At 39.4% G+C, this 18,593-nt stretch overlaps 1 protein-coding gene across 5 annotated transcripts in view; it reads right to left on the bottom strand.

Moving 5' to 3' along the window:
• Positions 1–18,593, bottom strand: part of LOC109417220 (NADPH--cytochrome P450 reductase) — a 350,731-nt gene that overhangs the window by 59,278 nt on the left and 272,860 nt on the right. The gene's annotated exons all lie outside the window — the stretch shown is intronic.

Here is an 18,593-nt window from a genome sequence, read left to right as displayed (position 1 = left end):
GGCATCTAATAGATTTCTAGTCAAATTCTGACTGAATTCTTGTCGGAACCCTGGCTCTATTTCAGTCGGAACCCTGACCGGACAGGGTTTCTCTCGGAATTATGATTAGATTAGTCTCGGAGAAATGAGACTGGATTTCTGTCGAAACCCTGGATGAATTCCTGTCAGAATACTGGATGAATTCCTTATACTATACTTATTCTTATACTAGATTACTCTATAATTGAGACTGGCATCTTGAGAACAACTGGACCCTTGTCAGAATCCTGAATTCCTGTTGGAATGCTAACTAGATGTCGGTCGGATTCTAATAGACTTATATCAATTCCAGCCAAAATTCTGACAGAAATTTTGTCGGAACCCTGGCTCTATTTCAGTCGGAATCCTGACTTGATGACCATCAGACTGGATTTCTCGAGTATTATGACAAGATTACTCGAGAAGTAAGACTGGATTCCTGTCAAATTCTAACTGGATTCTTGTCGGGATCTTAACTGGGTTTCTATCGAATCCGGTCCAAATTTCAACCAGATTTTTGTCAGAAGCCTGTCTAGATGACCATCGGACTGAATTTCTCCTGGAATTGCGCTAAGAATATTCTTGGATTTAGACTAGATTCTTCTCGGAGTCCTGCATAGATTCCTGCTGGAATCCTTATAGGATTCTTATCGGTTTTTGCCAAAATTCTGACTTCACTCTTGCCGGAATTTTGTATAGATTTCTGATTGGTATCCGCATGGAATCTTAACTGGATTGAAATAAAATCCTGTGAAAACTCTAATTAGAATCTTTTTGAAATCATGGCTACATTTCTGTCGGAATTCTGACTAGATTGCGATCAGACTGGAATTCTCTCGCTACTTTGATCCTGGAATGGAGCCTGGATTCTTGACAATATTCTGATTGAATAAGGTCAGAATTCCTGTTGGAATCCTGACCGGATGCTGATCGGAATCTACAACTGGATTTTTATCGATTCCAGTCGAATTTATGACTGAGATATTGTCGGAACCCTAACTTTTGATATTTCTATCTAAGCTACTCTCGAATGATTGACATAATTCCTGTTGGAATCATAATTTGATTCCTGTCGGGTCTTCTGGAACTCTGGAACGGAGTCCTAAGTAAATGTTGATATCTTAACACCTGATCTTGACTAGATTCCTCTCAGGATTAGTATTCTGACCGGATTTCCTTCGATCCCTTAATCGAGTTGCCCAAGTGCATGTTGTCCACCTAGAAAATCCAACGACAACTCCAAGATAGTAGCCAATGGAACCATTTTGCAACACCCGACGAGTCTCACTTTGGTACCCCCGGTCAACCTTCAGCGGTTGCATTTAGTCAAATGACCAAGTGGCAGCATGCCATGCTTCCCCGTATGTGCAGGCTGCTGAAGGCTTCGTTCGATTAGCCAATCCATGGGGTCCAATCTTCGCTAATTTTACGATCTCTCTCAAGCAACCGTCGTCATAGTTACAGATTGGCAACCTGCGTTTCGCACTACTCTCTCTCTCTAGAAGGTACCTGCTGCCATGCCGTCGATTTGATGTTTGCAGGTCTGCTAATTGCAAAAGAACGATCGCCATGCCGCGTAGCCAGCCATAAGGAGAGAAAGAAAGACCGGTTTGCGTTTCACAGCTGAGGTCGATTGGTTGCTGCTGGTCGGCAATCGTAGCAGTCCGCCGGACCGGGCCGGGCAGGGCCTAGTAGGCCGTTGCGCCATCGATTCTAGCTGGCTGCGCTAGAGTATAGTGCTAGGTCGGCGTTGCTAGGCTGCCACTAGGTAAATACGGTGGTCATATGGAAAATAGTGGAGCATTTTCGTAGGTATTTAGCCTAGCAAGCAACCCTAGCAAGGTGCGACTAAGAAATGCGAAATTTTCACTTGCTGGATTGCTAGATCCCCCTGCGTGCACTTTCATCGAGGTGCGTTCGGAAATCGGCATTGCACGTGTCTACCTGTATTTGCCTAGCCAGTGTTGAACGTTGCTTATTTTGCTTCTGCCCTCTGCGGCGATTTTTCATAATTGGTGTCGTGAAAATGCATCGGGGCACGTGTTTCGCGATGTCATGCCTACAGTGTTACCCCACAAATTCGGCAATAGGCCTAATCAGAAGACGTTTAAAATCTGCTGATTTTGGGAGCCCTTCACACTTAAATTAAATCGCCGACCTCAGCAAACGGATTGCCGAGAATCCAACAGCTGAGAATCCGGTAATATTTTTTACTGAATCTCGGTAAAAGTTTTACCGAGATGTCGGTAAAACTTTGCCGAGATCTCGGTAATCCAACTTTTTACCGAGATCTCGGCAAAGTTCACCGAGACTCGGTAATGGTTTGCCGAAATCTCGGTAAAAAATTTACCGAGAATCAGTAAATATTTTACCGAGATATCAGCTGTTGGATTCTCGGTAAACCGTTTACCGAGGTCAATTTCTGAATTTAAGTGTGTTGACAATTCTCCTATGAAAATGACAGTTCTGTGTTTGCGCCTTTGTTTGGCAGTTTTTTTTTATCTGTATTAACGAGATTTTTAGCCCTAGGCTAGTTCATCTCGGGACCCACGCTTTACTTCCCTTCCGAAGGAAGAACTCACAATTTGCGAGTTTGTCGGGAGTGGGATTCGATCCCAGGTCCTCGGCGTGATAGTCAAGTATTCTAACCATCACACCAGGTCCGCTCCACTTTGTTTGGCAGTTGTAAACGCTGGCATACACGGACCTGTCAAATGAAAAGGCCCGTAGGCCTTTTCATGTGACAGGTCCGTAGATGCATTTGTTTACAAAGGTTGGACAACAGCTGCTAACACGGACCTGTCATCTCCATAGAAGAACTGTCAAAGACTCGAATAATCAGCTGAATTTAGACGTCAAATGAAAAGTCCCGTATGCCACTGTTTGCCTGAGACCCTGAGACTGTTTACAACTGCCGAACAAAGGCGCAAACGCTGAACTGTCATTTTCTTAGGAGAACTGTCAAAGACCCACACAAAATCAGCTGTTTTCAAACGTCTTTTGATTAGGCCTATTGAAAAGCTCTCAGAGATAACTGCCCAATCAGTGCAATGGAATGTTTTAGAATTCAAATTGGAGTACATGTTTCTTCAATCTTTGGACTCAAAATTATGAAAAATGACGACAGCTGGAAGTGCATTCAAACTTGGTGATTGAGTAATCTTTCACTAATAATACTCAATCAATTGATCAAACATAGTTTACGTGTGGATCTATCAACCCGAATCAAACCCAGATTGCGGATACCGGAACGGAACCGGTATTTGAAGTGTTCTGATGGTTTGGCAAACAAATACGGATGGCTGTGAAAACGTCACAGGAATCCACTCAAAGTAGGCTGCGCTTGTGTACATCAAATGCGATTTTGTCATCAAAGCAAGCCAAAGCGCGTGTTGATTTGTGATTGGCATATGCAACTGATAACTATTAATGTCCAAAGAAAACTTATTCCAGTCATTATTATTATTTACCCGGATAGGGAGGGCTTCTGTTCCGGTTCTTGAAGTGCTTTGTTGTTTTGCCAACCCTTGCTGTGAAAACGTCATAGATAAATAGAGGATGGCACACGAAGTAGGCTGCGCCGGCTTGTTTACGATAAATGCACAATTTACCCGACCAAAGCAAGCACGTCAGGCAGTGCACGTGTTGACCGGTGGTAATGCACACCTCCATCAGCCGTTCCATAACAAAAACAACTGACTGACGAATCGTTATCTGAGCATTCCAATATTTGTGATATCCAGCGTTTGCAGAGATAAACCTGATGTACGATTGCCCGCGGCGCTGCTATCAATATATTGCCCATATCGGTTGGTAACACTGCCAAAAATTTAGGGTTCAATGTTAAGGCGAGTGCACGATATGGAAGTTCAATACACTGACTGACTGGCGTCGTGCCGAAGAATGTGTCACCCTCTACATATGAAACGGGCGATAAGATAGCACGGTCCCAATTTCGATAGGTTGCGCAGGAAATGACCAACATCTCTTATAGAAGGTTGTATGTACCCTTTCTCTCTCTCTGCTCAATATGCCCATATATGTCACACCGGAGCTAATCTCCGCCGCTGAGTACATTACCTTCTACGGCGCAAACTTATCAACGCCTACTTGATGAGTAACCAACAGCGTACTGACACTTGAGATAGCGTACAGCGAAACAAAAAGTGCTGATCATCGCTCGGGAGAAGCTTCATAATGATGATGAGAATATTGTTGGAATGGCGACATCGCACAACAACAGCAAAACAAACAACAACTGGAATTCGGAACAGGCGAATGATTTGCCAGATGTGATTTCCTTATCCCCTTTTTCTCGCTTTGATTCTGGTTTTGTGTCGTGATGGGGTGATGATACTGATAGATCGTAACGACATCAACAACGCGCAACGGTGATTGCACGTCAGTCACTAACTAACCACGGTATTTATCTGTGACCTCTAGAGTAATGTGGTTGAAACTGGTTGACAGTGCTGCGTGAAAGAGAATTAGGCACTGACTTGTTTGCTGTTGGTTGAGTGCAGGGCGGCTTATCAGTTTGATTCAGATTGTCCAGTTACAAGCTAATCCATATAGGCGCAACAAGTAGCATTTGGAACTAATCAGCCTGGTTTTTTGTCTGTCTGGCAACACTGATGTCTGATTACTTTCGAGCTCTTTGGAGATATTGTTGATGAATGGTTGTGGTGAGAGAAAAGATGTATTTCCAGTAACTCCAGTAACTGTAACAGTTCAAGCGCAGTTTCGTACCTCAAGTACTTGTACTTGCACATAGTATCTACCGTCTACCCCCGTTGGTTTGACCGCCTCTAATCTGAACACTTTTTAATTTGACCCCCCTTTAATGTGCACATCGTTCAAACTGAAAATGGTTCAAACGTCATTCTGCTCATGGAACGGGGTGAAATGGAACGCAGAATCAAAACAAAACAGCAAAAAGGGTTACAATCAGTGTGTTTTTCGATGCCCACCGGGTTACTAGAAGTTTAAATTAGAAATGAACCCCGTTGGTTTACATGAGGTGTCGTTCAAACCAACAGGGGTAGACGGTATTCAGAAGTAAAGCTGACAGAGTGCACTAGATTGTTGATATGAATAAAAACAAAGTTTTCAAATATGCAGTGTTTACTTCTTTCGAACATGACATTGATGACATTTTACTAGTCGCATGTACTGCACTGTCAAAACAAGCCTTCCGTGTAATGCTGAAGAATCTAAAAAGGCCCGCACAGTGCATACGTTGGCGTTTTGTTGAAAGCAGTTTGACAGAGAACACATGGAAAATCTGTCAAATTAAGGTTAACGCAGAAGCAACGTACGCTACGTGATCCAAGCTTAACTGGCAGTTTGTGGTTCCGCGAAGTAGTTGAAGATTGCTCCGGGTTCGGAAGTTACTTCAAGTCGATCAAGCAGATATTTTCGGCAATCTGACGATTCCCATGAGATGCTGGGGCTAAATCTAGGAGTTAACGTTCCTACCGGGAATTCACAAGAATTTTCCTAGAAATTCCGTCAAGATGTATTTCTGGAACTCCTTTAGAGGTATCTCCAGGTTTTCTCACAAGGTTCCTTTCGTAAATTTCACGGCATGTTTCTTAGTATTCTTGCTTGAATTCCTTCCGGAATATCATCCGGGTGTCCTCGCGGGGATTTTCTCAGAGTTCCTCTTGCGTTTTCTCCAACATTTTTTGTAGAATTTCTCCCAAGGTTTATCCTGGGATCGCCACAGGAGCATCCCTTAGGATTATACCCATATGTTGTTGCGGGATTTCTCTTAGATCTTCTCGCGGAACTCCACTTGAATGCTTTTCCGTGATTCTTTCTGGTATTTCTTCAGGAATCCTCCCAGAATTTCTACTGGAGTTATTCCTAAGTTTTCTACTAGAGCTCCTCTCAGGATTTCTTCAGAAGCTGTTGCAGTGTTGCTTCCAGAGTTCCTCCTCCTGGAGTTGCTCCTGCTATTTCTTTAAGAAATTTTCCTGTGCTTTCTCCTAGAGTTTCACCCATAGTTTTTACAGGAGCTTCTTCCAGGATATTTCGTGAAGATCCTCGCGGGATTTCTCTTTAAGTTTCATATAAGATTTCTCTTGGTGTTCCTCCCGGAAACCTCCCTTCCGGTTTTACTCTCCAAATGTCTCTCACTCAGAGTTTTTCAGAATTTATCATGAACTATCTTCCACGATTTTTCCGGGGTGTCGAAATTTCTTTTGGATAACTCCTTAGCTTCGTGCAGGATACAGTGCTGATGTTTCTGATGGAGTTCCTTTTAGAAGTTTTTCAGCCTTTCCCTCGTATAGTTGTTTCAAGAAGTTGTTGCAGCGACCCTGCTGAGGTTTTTCCTAGAGATTTTCCAAGGATTACTCGAAGAATTCTTCTCGAAATGTCTACCGGATATTCCGGGTGTTACTTTAGCGATGGCTCTAATAGTTGCTCCAGGTGTTCTTGCTGGGATTTTTTTTCTCGGAGTACCTGCTTGTCGGAAATAATGCTGGTATGGGACACTTCGGGTTTAGCTATGTATTGGAGAAATCCCGAGAGCAACTTCGAAAAAAAACGAGAAAAACTGAGACATCACGGAAATTTTAATCCTGAGAGTGATCCCTGGAGCGAATATTAAAGGCATTCCTGGAAGAAGTCTGAAAACTACTAAGAGAAATCTCGGAAAATTCGCTGCAACAAATCCTTGAAAGAGTTCATCCAGAAAGCTCGCCAAAGTCCCGGAAGAAGCTGTTGGAAAGCCGTCCCGACAAAACCACTAAAAGAAATCCCTGAAGGAACTTTTTTAGAATAATTTTGGAAGGATCTTCGAAAGGAATCCTGCGAGAAATTTTGAGACCTCCGAAAGAAATCTCGAGACCCAATATAAGTTCTGGGAAGAACGCTAGAAAAATGTCTGCAAGAACTGTGAATCTTGCGTAACTCACTGGATCAATCAGTTCCTCACCATCTTAGCAAACTTCAGTAGAATCACTTGGCATAATACGGAACCACACGATGAAAGCGACTTGCTCCGCCAAAGCTCCTCTTCTCAATGATGCAGCTTCACGACAACCTCATCGTCGTCATGGTGCTGACTGCCACTGATGCTTGCTAGGGGAAGGACACGGAAAGGGAATAACACTAAACTATGTTCACACCCTACAGGAACAAATCTGGGAAAAACCACCTGAGCCTTCCAAATAAACGAATAAGCAAAAAAAATCTGGGAAAACCTCTGGGTACAAACTTAGGAGAAACTCAGAAAAAAAAATAACTTTGGCAAACCTTCATTAAAAAAATCCTCGATAAGTTGAAGAAAGAACTTCGGATGAAATCGTGGGAAGAATTCTACAAACAAAAAACTGCGAAACACTACAAAGAAAGAGTTGCGGTATAAATCCAAGGAGGAACCCGGAATGAATTCCAGAAAGAATTCTGAATGAGAGACGAACCAGCCAAGGGCTGAAAGTCGCTATAATAAAGCTAAATCAATCAATCAATCCTGGATGATATTTCGGGGAAATCCTCATAGGAATTTCCGGAACGAACTCTATATAAATATAGAGAGAATTTCAAACAGAATTCCGAAAGGAATAGGTACTGCCAGAATTTCGTGAGGAAACTTCCAGCTAAATCAGAAAGGAATTCAGCTAGGATGCTAGTAAAGCCGAGGAGTAATCTATAGATTCCAGGAGTATACAGTGATAGACATTCGTTTAGCCGAGAACAAAAAAAGTGTCAGGAAACTCATACAAAAGATTTTATGATAAAACTTTTTTATCGTAGTAATAGTATATCTAGTACAGTTTTATAAAAATGATGATGATGATAAACTTACATATACACTGAAACAAAACCGAGGGTAAAAACCCTTCAAATTTCATTTTTTGCCTAGACATTCGTTTAGCCGAGGTAAATGAAAAATTGGTTTTCAATAGATTTTTTGCAATTTCGTGAGTATATTTCGAGAATATACTCCAAGGCATTTAGTTTATGACGACGTGTTAGCAAAATATTTGACCTTGAAAGTTTATTTATTTGTGAAATTCAGAGAAATATTATAAAAAAATGTCCCGATAAGGAGAAGCGACGATAAACAAATTTATTTGTGAAAACTGATTTCTGTAAACACTCAAACGTAAGCTAGATTAGCCGTTTTGAAAATACGGCACAGAATTATTGTCAGAAATGTTCAAATTATTGCATAAAATGTCATGAAAAAAATAAGTATATTGGTTTTTGGTTGGTTAAACTTTAAAATGGGATTGATAAAAGCTAAAATAAATAGTTCTGCATTGAAATAAATACGTGCCCTAATGCCTGTGGAGTAAGGTGGCCCACACTTATATGAAAAACAAAAATTTCGAAAAATGCCAAGTCTTACCTCCTCAATCAGCTGTTTTGGACTCCCAGAAGCTACGTTCAAAATTTGAGCAAAATCGGTTGAGTCTAAGGGGGCGCTCAAAACGCTTGAAGTTTGTATGGGAAAACTTGGCCAAATGTATGCAGAAATTTTAAGTTTTCGAAATTTGCCGCTACGTGGCGCTGTAAGCGTTCAATAATCAAACCCTTTGGTATTATTGTAGGTGACTATATGCCAAACAAATTTGTTGAAAACCGCAAAGTGATCCAACGTCTGTGAAAAAAGTTATACCCTAGGAATAGTGAGGATAAACTTTATTGTTATTTTTCCAATACATGTAAAGGAATAATATCAATAATGAAATCTCAATACTTTGCCTCACTTTGCCTAGGGTATAACTTTTTTCACAGCCGTCGGATCACTTCGCGGTCTTCGACAAAGTTCTCTGGCATATAATCACCTACAATAACACCAAAGGGTTTGATTATTGAACGCCTACAGCGCCACCTAGCGGCAAAATTCGAAAACTTAAAATTTCTGCATACATTTGGCCAAGTTTTCCCATACAAACTTCAAGCGTTTTGAGCGCCCCCTTAGGCACAACCGATTTTGCTCAAATTTTGAACGTAGCTTCTGGGGGTCCAAAACAACTGATTTAGGAGGTAAGACTTGGTATTTTTCGAAATTTTTGTTTTTCATATAAGCGTGGGCCACCCTACTGTGGAGTATACCTGTTTGATACTACCATTACTAAATGAGTTAGAAGACTGCAAAGTGAAAAAACTGCAAGAAGTGTCAGATTTTATGTACCCTGTTTATTCAAAAGCAGATGCTCATACAAAAATACAAGATTTGGTTCAATTATTGGCTTATTTCATTCAATCTGAAGCAATATATAATAAATGAGTCTTAGTTGTGAACCACATTCATTTTTAATATTATTTATTTGAAAAGAATGTCTAAATTTTGAAACAAGTAGTTCATGCTAGAAATTTGAATACTTTCGGTGCCATTAGGTGTCATTTCTCGAAATATGAGCCGTCCAATGTATATTATTTCAGCCAGAATACAGTCTAGAAGATATTGGGAGCTATTAGAAGACGTAATAGTAGTAAACGCTGTGATTTATGCAAGTGAAACCATCATATTTCATCAGAACAATACTTAAATACGTGAGTTTTTGATGGTTTGTGCTATTTTTTTTCTGTTAAAAACGTTGTTTTTCGCAAAATTTCAACCTGCTTTGGTCATGAAACTTTCATTGGATTCTTTTGAAACACTTCCAATAAAAATAACTACATCAAGTCTCAATTGAGAAACATTTAAAATATTATGACATATTTATATGAGATGCATGCAAAATTAATATGGCAACACTTCCAAAAACGATCTAATTCATGATTTACAAGTCGATCTATAATGCAGATCACCATACAAAATGACTTTGTTGGATATTTTTCGAAATTTGATAGTTTTTTTATTATGGAATTCTAAAAATTGTACAATTCGGCTAAACGAATGTCTAGGCAAAAAATGACATTTGAAGGGTTTTTACCCTCGTTTTTGTTTCAGTATATATGTAAGTGTGATGTATCACATTTTTATAAAACAGTACTAGATATACTATCACTACGATAAAAAAGTTTTATCATAAAATCTTTTGTATGAGTTTCCTGATACTTTTTTGATTTTTTTAGCCTCGGCTAAACGAATGTCTATCACTGTATTCCTGGATGAATCCAGCCAATATCCCGAAAGGTATTTACTCGAAATTTCAAGATTAATCCAATGGAGACTTAAAGAGTGGCCTAGCCAGAACTTCAGGACTGAAGATGGCAAGCATGTTGAAAGTGCGATCAATCTCACGATCACGACAGTGTTCAACACTTAATTGCCGATACCTGACCTATTTCGATTGCTCGTTCGATGATCTCAACCTGCAACGCCTGTAGCGATCGGGGGTATCATGCGCCACCTAGCAGGCACAAATGACGTTATCCATCCCGTCGTCCCGCCCGAACCAGGCAACAAAAACTACCGGTTCAGCGGAACGATATACAATTCCAATTAGCACTGACGAACCGGCAGACAAGGTGGCGAGAGGTTAAAGAGCACCCGTGTGTCCGGGGCGTCATGACGAGAGCGCCGCTTGCGGAAAAAAATGGATCACGTAGGCACCGAAAGCCACTTTAAATCGTAAGTATAACGCTGACATGGCTCTTGTCGTCATCGAGTCGTTGTAGGTAGTTGGCGCCAATCGAAGAGGCTTTGATTTTTCGGTGACGTGGAAGCGTTGCGGTCACAAAGAAGGCGCTGACTTATCTGTTCTGGGGATTTTCACTACCTGACTGCTTTTTTCCATTGATAATAATCGTATTTAGCCAACGTACACGTTGAGTTTCCAACCTACTGAGAACTAGCCAGAATGGAACGCTCGAGAACATTCCGCCATCATCAAGGTAGCAATTTCAGGCCAGACTTAGCAATCAAATGAGTAGCAATAAAGCGACGACGGACGGAGCTTTTTTTGTAATCGCTTTACGGGAAAACGATCTAGCAACAACAACGTTCTGTCTGTTGACGGACGATACGGAAATGAATCACACGCGATCGCAGTTGCCGGCTTTGATCGCCGCGATCGCACATGCCAACTGGATTAACTAGGAAGATCCTCGTCGTCGTCGTCGGATTTCTTCCGATCAAAGTTCTTCGACGGGTCAGCGGATTAAGGGCCCATAACCTTTGCACCGCCGATGTGATCAGAAGTGCAGCGTTCGAACTTGATCGTTAGAATCTGCATACGTGCGTACGTGATCTCCAGCATAGCTTAGCACCGACATTAGCTTAGCAACTAACGTAAAGCGACGATACACCGCACCGGGCGGTGATAATAACAACGCGCATCGGTAGCCCCCGAACTGAATCCGTTCCTCGTGCCGTGTCAGGCAGTTCCGCTCGCTCCTCTATGGACTCTATGGACGAACACGCTATTGAATTTCAATTAGTGGAATGGAAATTGCACCCCGGCAAAGCCGGAATCGATTTGCTTGCCTTTGGACGGAGTGTTTGCTGTTTGTCGACAAATAGGTAGTCGCATACGATGTATCGAATTGCTTAGGGTGCCTGTGTCGACGATGTTGGGAACTCTTCTAGTCATATTTTAGGCTTTTTTTTAATGTGTGCTTATTGGCTCAAAATCTGCGTTAAAACATTGAAAAAACTATAAACAGGTCTTGTCATTAGCCTTCCACGCCTCTTAAAGGTATAGTACAGACAAAGTTATACCGATAATCTCAAACAAAAATTGTCTGTGAGTTTTGTTAGCATCATTCAGCGGCGTTCAGAACATGTCAAAATGATTTAACACTATTGCCTCTCTCACGCTAAGATCAGTTTACCTTTTTTCCAAAAAGTGCACAACCGCAAATATGCGTAAATGATACTCAAATATAGGTAAACAAGACTCAAATATGGGTAATGTGTACCTAAATAAGAGTAATTGTAACCCAAATATAGGTAAATATTACCCATAAATGCGAATGTGCACTTTTCCAAAATATGAGTTTTATTTACCCATATTTGCGTAAAGTTTACGCAAATTTGAGTAAAATTTACCCATATTTTAGAAAAATAGGTAAACTTACCTTAGCGTGCTGGATGCATGATAGCACAGACAAACAGACGTAACACTCTTCAAAACGACTTGGTACATGCATCCAACGATCAATTCAAATTTCATTTGATTTGCGCGATTCTTCCACCAGAGACGCTAATGTTCGATCGCTTTGACGTTTTTCAGTGTACACCATGCTGAATGATGCAAACGAAAATTTCAGGCGATTTGTGTAGTAGTGTGCGTGTTAGACTAACGTCAAAACGAAATCCATCATGACCGAAAGTATCTCGCGCGGTTCTACCAACAGGTGGCAGTGTGCTAATGGAAAAGATACCGGGCAAAAGTTTTTGATGAATTTCCTCTAAGAGTTACGTCTGTTTTTCTGTGATAGGAGACAAGAGATTTATCAATTTCTAAGATCTTCTCAGTGACAGATAAGAACGTATTCTTGGTGTTACTTAAAATCAATCATAGCTAAACAATAAAAACGTTATCTTTCCAAGTTGTACATAACCACCCTAATTTTCATTTCCAACACGACAGGACTGATAAAATGGATTTGATCAATCGTATACCAACTATGCTCATTTCACCGTCGTCGTATCGTGCTCCAATGGATGGAGAAAGAATAAATACCTATATAAAGCAAACACTACTTCCCCGAGTTAGCAACACTGGATCGATAGAATCAAAATATGCCATGAAATCGGGGTTATCCGTGACGTGTAATAAGTATTACATTCGAAAAAAGAAGTAAAATTCATTGGATCCCGACAAAAATGTTCTGGAAACTTCAATAGAAATTCAAACTCTACCAAAGAACTTCGAACTATTTCAAAAATCCTATTCGAAATCAAGATTCAAAATAATTCAGAAAACCAGAAGTCAAAAAAAATTTCGCCATAAAAAAGTAAGGAAATTCTTTCAGAATACATGGAACCAGCAAGCATTTACAATAACAATCCTTTGCCATTATAATAAATTGTGCTTACGACAATGCACAATGTCCGAATCAGCGTTTGACCAGGAAAAAATCCCTATATCTGTTATCGTTAACTTTGTTAAAGTGGTTTGCATTTGTTTGCTGCATATTTTCCGAACATTTTTGATTAGGGTGGTGCTCGTCTTAACTCAAATCTGGAATAGAACTTTTTAATTTTGAGTCATATACGATCAAACTCTTCAGCAAAGTTGTAGACAATGCTATTGCGAGCAACTTTGCCGAAGACACCTTTTATCTCCTAATTTGAACATAGTAGGACAATTTTAAGTTTTGACTTAAGGTGATCCCTCCAAAAACGGTATTCTCACAATAACTTTTTTATTTGATTTTGACGCATATTTGCTCAGAACATTGCATGTTGCTAAGTCTTGTCATTCCCATGTTATAAGCATTTTTGACTTAAAAATAACAATGGCTTGAAATGCTTATATCTCATGGAGTTGGTAAGATAAAATAGTTCTTTAGGCGGCATTTGGAAAATCTATATATATACACTCCCGTTCAAAAGTTTGGGGTCACCCCCTCAAAAACATGTCTTTTTTTAGGCCCATATCTCCGCCAATTTGTGTCCGATTCGAAAACCCTAGGTTTCATTCAAAAGATAATAAGTCAAAGAAACTTTGAACATGATTTAAAAGAAACTTTTTCAAAAAATTGTGTATGTTAACTTAACCCAAAGTTGCCAAATTTTCTAAAAAATGAATATAAACTTACGGTAGTGTCGCTGAAAGATGGGTCGACCAAGTTTTAAGATGAGAGCGGTAATATGACCTATTTTCTATTAGCTTTCAACTGCTTTTTACAGAACTTAGCTAAAAAATCTAGAAAAAAAGTTATTAAGTAAATTAATCCTCGATGTCATCGACCAAAAGTTTGGGGTCACCCCTTAAAATGCTGTATCGGCCAAAAGTTTGGGGTCACTATCGTAAAACATGGAAAACTTCCAGCGACACTGCCGTAAGTTTATATTCATTTTTTAGAAAATTTGGCAACTTTGGATTAAGTTTACATACAAAAGTTTTTGAAAAAGTTTCTTTTAAATCATGTTCAAAGTTTCTTTGACTTATTATCTTTTGAATGAAATCTAGGGTTTTCAAATCGGACGCAAATTGGCGGAGATATGTGCCTAAAAAAATGACATGTTTTTGAGGGGGTGACCCCAAACTTTTGAACGGGAGTGTATATATATACAGGGTGTTAGGTTCATGAGTGCAAACTTTTTAAGGGGTGATAGAGGACCACGATTGGTGAAAAAAAAGTTCTACGCATATGGTCAAATCTCAATCGTTACGTAGTTATTGAACTTTCCATGTTTGTACTATTATTACCTTAACTGGCTATAACTTGAAAATGGTCAAACTTTATCGCAGTTTTTTCACCCTTATTCAAAAGATTGTTGAACTTTCTATCAAATGACATCTTTAAATCGATTGGTTTAGTTAAATAACTAAGTTTTCTAGAACAAAATAGCTAAAAATAGTGTGTTTTAATTTGTTTATGTCAATTATCTTTGAAACATGCGTAATAAATTAAAATTCTTTCTTAGTCAAAGTTGTGGTCCCTTTTTCATTCTACAATTCGTTCTTCGACAGCAAACTTCTATCTCTTATCGTTTTCTTGCAATTTCGATTTAAACATCGCATTTCAGATCATAAATTTGCAACTGTCATGGTAAGCACTTTTTTGCGCACTGTGCCGCACATTTAAATCAAAATGTACCCTGAAGTTCTCGAGTATTGGAAATTTTCCAAGGATTCCTGCAGGACTTTCTGCGTTAATTCCTTAAGAAATTGCTCCACGTATTTGTCCGAGTAATCCTCAACGGAATTTTTTCAATGCCCCAAGAATCTGTTGATTTTTTTATATGTACATTTCTGCCTTGTGAATTCCTCCAGAGATTCCAAAAAGATTTCTTTAAAGAATTCTTTAAAAGATCCTCCTACGAATCCATCAGGAATTCCTAGAAGGATTCTCTGACGAATTCCTCCAAGGTTTCGTTCTCGTAAATTTGCAAATCATTACATCAAATTTTTTTTTCAAAAACCTCTCTTAATGATATACTTAAGTATACCTTAATGGATTCTAATACATATTTCTCCAAGTATTCAATCAAATATCTATCCCAGAGCTCATTCAAAAATTGCTCACAGAGTACCCTCAGAAATTTCTCAAAGGTTCCTGTAGAAATTCCTCTTTGATTTCCTTGTGCATCTTCGTGCCTTGCATTATACAAATACGGTCATTAGAAAAGAAAGCACTTGGTTAATAACTGCGGGATTGCTTATAGATCGCCAAGCTGAAAAGTAAACTTTGTCCCAGCTGGGACGTTATGGCAATTTCTTTAAAAGTGCTTGCACTTTATTTATTCAGGTAGGGTAAGTGTACCAATTATGGCTATAGTTCCAATTATTCACCATAGTTGATTTTCACCATTTAACGATGTAAATCAACAAGAAAAATTTTGTGAACAACAGATCACGTTCACAAAAGATGGTCGCACTCATTTAAACTCTACATTTTGCTCAAATCATGGTAGAAATAAATCATTTTCCTTAAAAATTCGGCTTCCTTGCACCCTTTTTCGCCATAGTGTACCAATTATGGCTAATCCCATAAGGAATGCATGCAAATAGTGCGAAAAGGAACCGAAGATAACAAATGTAGCCATAATTGGTACAGGGTTCCTATCATTGGCACACGCTTTAATAAATACTAAAAGTAGTTTTGGCTCCGTTTCTACATTTTTCCTGTAAAGTATGCTAGCTCAGCTATCTTTTAACATATTGGTGACATTCGTTGATCCTCTCGTTATTTTTGTATAAATAGCTTCCCTTAGGTAGTGCCATAATTGGTACACGCACCCTACTTCCCTCAAGGAATTTTAGAAACTCCCTCAAGGATTCTTTCAGAATTTTTCCGATATATTTTTCCAAGAATTCCCCCACAAAGTTTACTTCAGAAATGCCTCCAGTGGCAACTTCGGCTTCGGCAACTTGAAGGAAGATTCCAGGAACTCTTCCTGAGATGTTCCTCCAAGAATTCCTTCAGAAGTTCTTCCAAAAAATCCTTCAGGCAATGCTATTACAATTAAGAGCATTGCCTGAAGGATTTTTTGGAAAAACTTCTGAAGGAATTCTTGGAGGAGTTCCTGAAGGAATTAAATTTTAAGTGTTTTTTGAAAGTTTGTTCTAGCAAAAATTTCACTTGAACCCTTTGCGCCACCCCTAAATATCAACCGAAATCGCTCATTTATAGTACAGCTCACTTATTTCGACTAGTAGATCACTTTCCACTTGGGAAATCAAATATCGGAGAGATTTTTTAAAATTAGCCCCACCCTACTCTTACATTCATCCGGGAATTCTCTAAGCATTCTTTTTGGAAAATTCAAGGGAATGTTCTCATGGATTAATTTGAAAATTTCTCCAATAATTTTCAAGGACATTTCTCCAAATATTTTTTTAAAAATTCCCTTGGCAGGGTTGCAGCGTGCAACAAGTTTCCATCAAGTTTTCCTCCAGAAACTATTCATGAAACAATTATGAAGCAAAACATGCCAAATAAACGCTTTAAATGATAAAGTACACAATTTGATATTAGTGTGTAATTGATCTTTATATTTGTATCGCCCAATGCTATAACCTTTGCGCGCCAAGCGCTGTTCATCATTATTAGTGAGTATGATTGGTAAATACTCGTGGAGAAAGAGATTGTTCAAAAGCGATACCATTTCTAGGTTAAGTTTGTGCAAAACTTTTGAACTGGATCAACAGGTTGGTATTTTTTATCTTAAGTTTAATCGGTGTTAGCCTTACATTTGTGTACAGACGAATATACATAACACCGACACCAAATTTGAAATATATTTATTTCTGAGATTATTCCAACAGAGGCACTAGGCACAGAGGCAATTGGTGAAGTAGTTTACGGAGTTACGCAAACATTGAATCATAATCCAATGGTCCAATATGGCCGACAAGGTTTGCAAACGAATATTTAGGATCTTTCACGGAGAAAAATGAGGTCAGTTTGAATCAACAAACGCGTTTGTTGATTCACAGACTAAAAAAATAATTGTTTCAAATTGTAGTTTTGTTGTTTTTAATCAACGTTTTCAGTTTGAAACAAACCAGTTAATTAGTTGTTCCTACAAACATACACAACAACTAACATATCCCGTTAGTTTAACAAACGTGGCGGTTGAATCAAACTGACATTTTGGTTGGAGAAAAAACAACTAATATTTTGGTTTGAAAGTTGATTCGAACAAACCAAACTTTGGTTTGTTCCATTTTTCATCTTCAACCCAGCCGCTCGATCATTATCATCATATGGCTGACTTCAATGTACGTTCGCGTTGAAAGTACAAAAAAGTGAGTTTGCTATTAAGTGCCGCCCTTGAAGGTAAGCATTTATGAATCATATATTCAAATAGCTGTATTTATAAAATTTAATCCGTTGTAGATCCCAACATTTGCATGTCTTCGCAAAAAGCTGGTGGCTAGTCATTGGGAGAAATATATCAATATTAATGCCAAATCAGTCCCACAAACCGGATTCACAAACAAATAACAAAAATGATAGAGCAGAGAACCTTTCAATTCTTGTATTCCTGTAGCTATAATCAATCACGAAGTTCGCCTCAGATATTCCCCTGTGGATTCGTACAAGGATTCCTCGGATATTTTTTCAGGATTCTTCTTCTTTGACAAAGCCTGCATCTCAGCTTGATTGCACCAGGGCTTACTCTCGGGTTCCTTTTTATAATTTCCTCCAAGAACTATTGCAAATTTGTGAGAGACCAAATCTTGATTCTACAATTTTCAGAGAGCGTATAAGCAATTCAATACAACTCTATCATTGCAATCAAAAGGTTTTGGGAGTACCGTGTAACTCCGATTTGAGGATCTAGAGTAGAAACCCTAGATTTTGCATCATAGTTACGATTGCTTTCACCCAAAAAATACAAGTACAACTAACCCAACTCCATATTAATACCAACACACATAACGAACCTACTGGCTGATAACCCTTCAGAGTCAGACACCTGCCCTGCCCACATCTGCCAAGGTTAAGGTCGTTCCCTAGCATGCACAAATGCGCTTTCACCAACCTGACAACGGACCGTCTACGACCATCGAATAAATCTTCGATTTTGTTTGCTCCCACTCCTCTCTTATCTAACAGTGTCAGTCATGCAGGCCCAAGCACAGCTGTGAAGGTATGAGTGCGGCATGGCAGAGCATAAATGCAACAGGTGAATGTTGCTGTGCGGCTAGGCTAGCTGCATGGCTATATCAGAGCTATTGCACCCCAAAAAGCCACCGAAGCGAAGAAAAGATAGGTAGGTATACGAGGGAAACGAACACTTTTATCGGAGTTCGTTCGACGAAGGTCTACTTTCAGCGTTTTATGATGCAGAAGCAGAAGCAGAAAAATGACCAAAGGTACCGAATCGGTCGAAGAAGGTGTACGAAGATAACGAGGGAACGAACGAGGTGCATTGCGAGCTGTGTGTGTTGGATTGCAGTAGGCTGCTTAGGTGCAGACGATGTAATCACCGCCATCCTTTTACAACCCAGCCAGACGAAATTGATGTTGAGGAAGGTGAAGGT

This window comes from Aedes albopictus, chromosome 1, assembly GCF_035046485.1.
Source record: "Aedes albopictus strain Foshan chromosome 1, AalbF5, whole genome shotgun sequence".
NCBI classification, from domain to species: Eukaryota; Metazoa; Arthropoda; class Insecta; order Diptera; family Culicidae; genus Aedes; species Aedes albopictus.
This window is presented reverse-complemented; position numbering and strand designations above follow the sequence as displayed.